This window comes from Sebastes umbrosus, unplaced genomic scaffold, assembly GCF_015220745.1.
Source record: "Sebastes umbrosus isolate fSebUmb1 unplaced genomic scaffold, fSebUmb1.pri scaffold_98_arrow_ctg1, whole genome shotgun sequence".
NCBI classification, from domain to species: Eukaryota; Metazoa; Chordata; class Actinopteri; order Perciformes; family Sebastidae; genus Sebastes; species Sebastes umbrosus.
The window spans coordinates 93538-102500 of NW_023618543.1; the positions used below are offsets into that span (position 1 = coordinate 93538).

The following is an 8963-nucleotide window of genomic DNA, read 5'->3' on the forward strand; positions in this document are numbered from 1 at the left end:
GGTAGAGCCCTCCACAGACGATTTAAAAAGGTATTTAGTTTTAATAGGTTAAAATTTTAACAATTAAAACCAAGATAAAAAACAACAATAAAACACAATGGTGTAATTAAAAGGCTAAAAAAGAGTAAAAGGTGTCCTGTGCCGTCGAGTGGTTCCTGACGTTTCGCAGAGTTGCTGCTTCATCAGAAGAATTGTGTGAGTGCCGGCACAGCTCTGTGGGTAGTTAAGTGTTACAGGAAGGGGTGTGAGTCCTTCCTGTAAGCTTCAACTACCCAATCAGTATGTCTGATTTCTGGTGGTGTCCTGTGATAGGATGATGAGGCAAGTTTGGGTTTAAATTTCGGAGGGAAAACTGGTTGTTATGTTTGATTGGTCCAACAGGGGGTGTGGAAGGGGGGAGGAGACAAGGAAGTATGGACAAGGAGGTATGTTTACAGTTTAGGTGGTCATTTGAGAGATATGGTGTGTGGCTCTCCTGCTGGAGGTCTGCCCTCACACCCGGCAGACCAGGGTTCAAGTCCCCAATGGGACACAGTATTTTATGCATCATACAGTTATGTCAGAAGTGTTAAAAACAATAAAATCAATAAATAAATAAAACCAAGTAATAAGAACAGGTCAGTGGCACTGGCTGGGTTAGGTTTGGGTTATGGTTGGGGTTGATAGATCCGGTGGAGGTTTATTTGCACTGGTCTAAAGATCTGTATGTAAGTGTGTGTGGCTGTATGATGCTGTGTGTGTGAGCTGGTTCCTGTTCCTGTCGGGATGGATGGGTGAGGTGGCTAGAGCAGCTCTCTGCCCCGGGAGACCCGGGTTCGACTCCCAGATGAGGCGGAGGACCAGGATGTGGTTAGGGTTTAGGGTTGGGGTTAGGGTTGGGGTTAGGGTTAGGGTTAGGTAAGGGCATGATAACCACGATGATCAAATTGATCATCCTTGATCATCCTCATTAACTCTTTGTGTGAACATGACAGAGCGATGAGACCTTGACGTACCCCCCCATTTTCGGGGTCGTTCTTTCCACTGATAGCACTGACAAGTCTGTCCGACTTTCGGTTGCGGAGTTAGGGTTAGGGTTAGGGGTTAGGGGTTAGGGTTAGGGTTAGGTTTGGGTTATGGTTGGGGTTGATAGATCCGGTGGAGGTTTATTTGCACTGGCCTAAAGATCTGTATGTAAGTGTGTGTGGCTGTATGATGCTGTGTGTGTGAGCTGGTTCCTGTTCCTGTCGGGATGGATGGGTGAGGTGGCTGGAGCAGCTCTCTGCCCCGGGAGACCCGGGTTCGACTCCCAGATGAGGCGGAGGACCAGGATGTGGTTAGGGTTTAGGGTTGGGGTTAGGGTTAGGGTTAGGTAAGGGCATGATAACCACGATGATCAAATTGATCATCCTTGATCATCCTCATTAACTCTTTGTGTGAACATGACAGAGCGATGAGACCTTGACGTACCCCCCCATTTTCGGGTTCGTTCTTTCCACTGATAGCACTGACAAGTCTGTGCGACTTTCGGTTGCGAAGTTACGCAACTTTTTTATATCAAAAAATTGATATCTCTGGAACGGAAGGTCGTAGAGACTCACAACCACGACAGGCGTGTTCAGCGTGGTCGAATTATGTCAGACAGAGCACGTTTCCAAGTGTCTACGACGTTCGGTTCAGGAGATATTCGAGAAAAACGTTCGGCTAGGGTTAGGGTTAGGGTTAGGCTTAGGTAAGGGCATGATAACCACGATGATCAAATTGATCATCCTTGATCATCCTCATTAACTCTTTGTGTGAACATGACAGAGCGATGAGACCTTGACGTACCCCCCCATTTTCGGGTTCGTTCTTTCCACTGATAGCACTGACAAGTCTGTGCGACTTTCGGTTGCGAAGTTACGGAACTTTTTTATATCAAAAAATTGATATCTCTGGAACGGAAGGTCGTAGAGACTCACAACCACGACAGGCGTGCTCAGCGTGGTCGAATTATGTCAGACAGAGCACGTTAGGGTTAGGGTTAGGGTTAGGGTTAGAGGGTTAGGGTTAGGGTTAGGGTTAGGGTTAGGGTTTAGGGTTAGGGTTAGGGTTAGGGTTAGGTTAGGGTTAGGGTTAGGGTTAGGGTTAGGTAAGGGCATGATAACCACGATGATCAAATTGATCATCCTTGATCATCCTCATTAACTCTTTGTGTGAACATGACAGAGCGATGAGACCTTGACGTACCCCCCCCATTTTCGGGGTCGTTCTTTCCACTGATAGCACTGACAAGTCTGTCCGACTTTCGGTTGCGGAGTTACGCGACTTTTCTATATCAAAAAATTGATATCTCTGTAACGGAAGGTCGTAGAGACTCACAAGCATGACAGGCATGTTCAGCGTGGTCGAATGATGTCAGACAGAGCACGTTTCCAAGTGTCTATGACGTTCGGTTCGGGAGATATTCGAGAAAAACGTTCGGCTAGGGTTAGGGTTAGGGTTAAGGGTTAGGGTTAGGGTTAGGGTTAGGGTTTAGGGTTAGGGTTAGGGTTATGGTTAGGGTAACCTAATGTTAATGTGTTAGTCCTAATGTTAATGTATTAGTCCTAATGTTAATGTGTTAGTCCTAATGTTAATGTATTAGTACTAATGTTAATGTATTAGTACTAATGTTAATGTATTAGTACTAATGTTAATGTGTTAGTACTAATGTTAATGTATTAGTACTAATGTTAATGTGTTAGTACTAATGTTAATGTGTTAGTACTAATGTTAATGTGTTAGTACTAATGTTAATGTATTAGTCCTAATGTTAATGTATTAGTACTAATGTTAATGTGTTAGTACTAATGTTAATGTGTTAGTACTAATGTTAATGTATTAGTCCTAATGTTAATGTGTTAGTACTAATGTTAATGTGTTAGTACTAATGTTAATGTGTTAGTACTAATGTTGACGCCATTTCTCACTATTTTTACAAACAATCGATTAATGGAGCAAAATAATCATCGGATTAATCCATAATGAAAATAATCATTAGTTAATAGTTCAACAGTAGCTCTAGCTCAACGAACTACATCAGTAAAATCCTGATTTGACATGAATGCAAGAGTAATAATAATCTAATGCTAGAATATATAAGAGTACAACAGTTTAATACTTTCACTACATTTTACTGATTATACTGACAGACTTTTACTTTTACTATAGTATTGATATTACTGTGTGGGATTAGTACTTTAACTGTAAGAGAGTATTTTCACACTGTGGGATTAGTACTTTAACTATAAGAGAGTATTTTCACACTGTGGGATTAGTACTTTAACTGTAAGAGAGTATTTTCACACTGTTGGATTAGTACTTTAACTGTAAGAGAGTATTTTCATACTATGGTATTAGTACTTTAACTGTAAGAGAGTATTTTCACACTGTGGTATTAGTACTTTAACTGTAAGAGAGTATTTTCACACTGTTGGATTAGTACTTTAACTTCCTCCACCACTACACACAATTATGCTTCAAACACACATGTACAGCTTCTTTATGATTTTCTAACAGATATTACTAAATGTGTGAGGGTGCAGGTTAATTAATTATTGACTTACTGTAGAATAATTGAAAAGTAGAGCTAGTTCTGATGGTACTACTTGTTGTTTCTGATCGAATTTACACTATAAAGATTGTAATGTGTCGGGTCCGTTGAGTTAGAATTATTATTAGTTTTAATCGAGCCTTTAAAGTCTTCTGTAATATTTTCTATGCTTAATTAAGCTGTGGTGAGATTATAAGAATATATAATTATTGTAGTCTTGAAGATCATTTTGGGGATATCCTGTTAGAGGTGCATTTTATATCCATAATATAGATTATATCCATATAGATAAACTACAAGTCTTCATCTACAGATGTCGTCGTTGGGTTTAACTTTCTTTATTTCTTTACTGCTTTCACAAATAAAATTAACTTGAACAAAAAGACTCTGAAGTGTTTTTTCTTTCTGCTTCTTTAAAACTTTTTGGTAACACTTCATTTTACGGGTTCGCAAATTTCATGGTAATTAGGACTATTTGAAATGTCTTTGGAATTACTGCCAAATTACTCCAATATTTACCTCCAAAAGTATCGAAAATTACTTTATTATAAACTTTATTTAATAATTATATGCTGAAATAGCATATAATGGTTAAAATATGGCCCTGAGGCTTGAAACCTAACCCTAGCCCGATCTTCATCGGAGCTGGAAAATCAAAACTAATTGTTGCCCCAGGGCAAGTTGTCCTGCCCCTGATTTCCATGTTGGCTGATTTCCTGGTCTACTACCAGTTTCCTGCTGGTTCTGCTCAGAATAAATATGTTTTGGTTAATATTTACACGTTCAGATCAATATAAACACACAGTATGTTGATATTTACATGTTCAGATCAATATAAACACACAGTATGTTGATATTTACATGTTCAGATCAATATAAACACACAGTATGTTAATATTTACATGTTCAGATCAATATAAACACACAGTATGTTAATATTTACATGTTCAGATCAATATAAACACACAGTATGTTAATATTTACATGTTCAGATCAATATAAACACACAGTATGTTAATATTTACATGTTCAGATCAATATAAACACACAGTATGTTAATATTTACATGTTTAGATCAATATAAACACACAGTATGTTGATATTTACATGTTTAGATCAATATAAACACACAGTATGTTGATATTTACATGTTCAGATCAATATAAACACACAGTATGTTAATATTTACATGTTCAGATCAATATAAACACACAGTATGTTGATATTTACATGTTTAGATCAATATAAACACACAGTATGTTGATATTTACATGTTTAGATCAATATAAACACACAGTATGTTGATATTTACATGTTTAGATCAATATAAACACACAGTATGTTGTGTAACTTTAAATAGGTTGGTTGCAGTGTACTTGGTGAGCAGGTGGTTTACTTTGAGTACAACCTTTATTGGTTAATTTAATTGTCTGTAATTGGTTGTTTATGTGTCATGTCACTTTCCCTGGTTGTGATTGGCTGAGGGGCTGTGGGGGCGGGATTGGTGAGGAGCAGCGGGACGGAGGAGATGGAGAAAAGCTAGTGGAACAGAAATAGATGTAGTAATTAGAGATGTAGTAATTAGAGATGTAGTAATCAGAGATGTAGTAATCAGAGATGTAGTAATTAGAGATGTAGTAATCAGAGATGTAGTAATCAGAGATGTAGTAATTAGAGATGTAGTAATCAGAGATGTAGTAATTAGAGATGTAGTAATCAGAGATGTAGTAATCAGAGATGTAATCAGAGATGTAGTAATCAGAGATGTAGTAATTAGAGATGTAGTAATCAGAGATGTAGTAATCAGAGATGTAGTAATTAGAGATGTAGTAATCAGAGATGTAGTAATTAGAGATGTAGTAATCAGAGATGTAGTAATCAGAGATGTAGTAATCAGAGATGTAGTAATTAGAGATGTAGTAATTAGAGATGTAGTAATCAGAGATGTAGTAATTAGAGATGTAGTAATCAGAGATGTAGTAATCAGAGATGTAGTAATTAGAGATGTAGTAATCAGAGATGTAGTAATCAGAGATGTAATCAGAGATGTAGTAATCAGAGATGTAGTAATCAGAGATGTAGTAATTAGAGATGTAGTAATTAGAGATGTAGTAATCAGAGATGTAGTAATTAGTCTAATCGGGTGCAGTGTCACATTATAATTAACATTACAGCTGGCAAAAACAAACATGGGGTTGTGATTATAAAATGAAACTGAAAAAGAAGAAGATGAAGAAGAAAGCGACAGGTTGATGGCGATATGTGATGCAGCGTGTTGCCTGTATGTGTGAACATGTGTTTAGCATGTCATTATGGTATAATTCCCCGTCTCTGCTTTCTAATCTTGTTCTCCCTGCAGTTTTAAGAGATCACCGTGGAGTCGGGGATGTGAGTGTATATATAGATTGTTGACTGGAGGAAAATGTGGTTTTCATGTCTGTCTGCTCTTTTTTTTTCATCAGCGCTTGTTGCTGTAACTGCAGGAGTGGAAATAATAAATTACATTTCATCTTTTTTTTGTGTGTGTGTATTTATGTATAATTTATTTTTACTTAAGTTTTTTTTTTATCCCAAGTATTGTACTTTGCTGCATTTGAAGTTGCATCCTGAATAAAAAAAAAAGTTTATAAAACCTGCCATAGTTTAGGTAAAAAGAAAAGAAAAGTGTCATCTTAATTAATCAGAGTAATGTACCACCCAGGGCGGCTGTGGCTCAGAGGGTAGAGCAGGTCGATCCCCGTCTCCTCCGGGTCACATGTCGACGTGTCCTTGAGCAAGACACTTAACCCCAAAATTGCTCCCGAAGGCATAGCCATCGGCGTGTGAATGAGTATTTAGATAACATCCTGATGGGCAATGAATGTGTGTGTGTGAATGCTGAGTGACACAAATCAAACACACCCATGATGTCATGTGATCTTCAGGTGCATGCTGGATCTTTCTAACATGCTCAATGCTAAAATGCTGGATCCTCCAGGTGGCTTCTGCTTTCACTGGCACATGGGAGAAGTTTGCAAGAAAGGGTTTATTTGAACCCAAACCATGATCATTTCCTAAACATAACAAAGTAGGTTTGTTGTCTAAATCGAAAGAGGATTTCTGGAAGAAACTTCTCCCAGAACTTTTAACTTCAATGAGGTGTTTGAGGCCTTTCTGCTGTTTATGATTGCAGAGCCTCATTCAGCTCAAAGTGTTTGAACACTTTGAGGAGCATGCAGTGGGACAGAGACACTGGGACTGGTTATACTGGAACATAGAGGTTGTGTGGATATTATGGACTGAGAATGAAGGAGCAGAGTAGTTGAACTTGCAGCAGATTGAGGAGGACTTCGCTCTGCACAAGACTCACAGAATGACATTCAGACAGGTGAGTGCAACAAAAAGTTATTTATCAGAGGAGCACGTCAATCATAGTGCTTGTGTCTGCACATGTGCAAGAACTGCTGCTGCTGCTTTTTGCTTTAATGTGTGTTCGTGGCTGCAGCTGCTGTGGAGTTTATATTGTTCATATACATGTCTATGTTGTTTGCTTTGGTGATGTTATATTCTGCTGTTGATTCTACAAGAAGTGACATGCTATTTGATTTCTGCAGCTTAATATTGCTTATGGCACCTGCTGCGGTGTCTTTTTATTTGTTTCATTTTTATTTAATTGTCTGGGTTTTGTCTCTTTTCTGGTTAATTCTAGGAAAACTCACACTGAGGAAGGCAGTTGTATAATTGGTCATCAGTTGTGTTCAAGGAATATATTGTTGGTGTGGACGTAAGGGCTTTGTGGTGTGATGTGTATACGTTGACAAGTTATTGCACTATTTTGTAGCCTAAACAGGTTCTTTAATTTAATACGTCTATCATATAACATCATCATATACACTTTTTTATTTACCCTCCCTCCACTAATACCTTTCTCAAAATGTAACGCAGTGACATTTACTCAGAGTACATTTTAACTGACTTTTTACTTGTATCTACATACATATATTAATACATGTTTAACTTCTACTTTAATTACTTTTAAAGCAACAGTACTTTTACTTGAGTTAAGTATTCTCTCTCCATCCCTGTGTAAGTGTCACACAGGCTTAGTCCAATAATGATCCATAGAAAATTTGGTAGAAATCGGACCAACGGCTTAGGAGGAGATGTCAAAAAAGTGTTTTTCAAAAAATCCAATATGGCGGAAAATCTAGTTAGGCGGACTTTAGTGGTCCCAGAGGCTTTATTGTAGATCACACGGAGCTGCACATGTGTGTCAAGTTTCAAGTCTGTCGGACTTACCGTGTGCGGGGTGTGGCCTTTCCAAAATCGCATGTTTGGGCGTTAATTACAGCGCCACCATGTGGCCGATTGGGGTCATAGTTCTTGAGAAGCACATGCACATCATTTGCAGTTATTGTGCCAAGTTTCATTTTTCTCGCTCATTCCAGCTCACGGCAAATTGAGCCGCGGCATAAGACAATAAAGAATAATAAACCAGCACAAACTCTTTGAGAGTTTTGGCGCCCCCTATGGGTCAAACGGAAAATGCTTTGGTACGCCTATTCCCAAACACGTACTGAAGATATCTACCAAGATTTATGATGATTTGACTAATGGTCCATGAATTATGGCCAATTTCCTGCTAAGCTCCGACCATTGAAAAGTTTGTTGGTCAACAGATTCATAACGCAATGAGGTATCAACACGTTTTATGCAACTTTAGATGACATTAGTCCAATAATGATCCACAGAAAATTTGGTAGCAATCGGACCAACGGTTTAGGAGGAGATGTCAAAAATGCGTTTTTCAAAAAATCCAATATGGCGGAAAATATTGCCAGGCGGACTTTAGTGGTCCCAGAGGCTTTATTGTAGATCACACGAAGCTGCACATGTCTGTCAAGTTTCAAGCCTTTCGCGCTCAAAGCGCCCCCCTAGTCGCCGATTTGAATGAAACTTTCAGCGGATGTTTCAGCTACTCTTGTGAACATATGCTGCAAGTTTGGAGATGATGGGCCAAAGGCTTGGGAAGTTAGGTCTACTGATGTGCTGAGCCCTGCCCTCTTAACGTTCATTGGTCAACAGATTCATAACGCAATGAGGTATCAACACGCTTTATGCAACTTTAGATGACATTAGTCCAATAATGATCCATAGAAAATTTGGTAGAAATCGGACCAACGGCTTAGGAGATGTCAAAAAAGTGTTTTTCAAAAAATCCAATATGGCGGAAAATCTAGTTAGGCGGACTTTAGTGGTCCCAGAGGCTTTATTGTAGATCACACGGAGCTGCACATGTGTGTCAAGTTTCAAGTCTGTCGGACTTACCGTGTGCGGGGCGTGGCCTTTCCAAAATCGCATGTTTGGGCGTTAATTACAGCGCCACCATGTCTACACCATGTGTATCTATCTATCTATCTATCTATCTATC

General features: G+C 38.7%; 1 long non-coding RNA gene across 2 annotated transcripts; it reads left to right on the plus strand.

Moving 5' to 3' along the window:
- The first annotated feature begins 575 nt into the window (after window positions 1–575).
- On the plus strand, window positions 576–2069 carry LOC119484510. Of its 2 annotated transcripts, none has more exons than XR_005206036.1 (3): window positions 576–640; window positions 1107–1351; window positions 2039–2069. It is a non-coding gene; the product is annotated as an uncharacterized LOC119484510 (long non-coding RNA). The 2 variants fall into 2 exon arrangements; XR_005206035.1 differs by having other exon boundaries at window positions 2007–2067.
- The last annotated feature ends 6894 nt before the right edge of the window (window positions 2070–8963 follow it).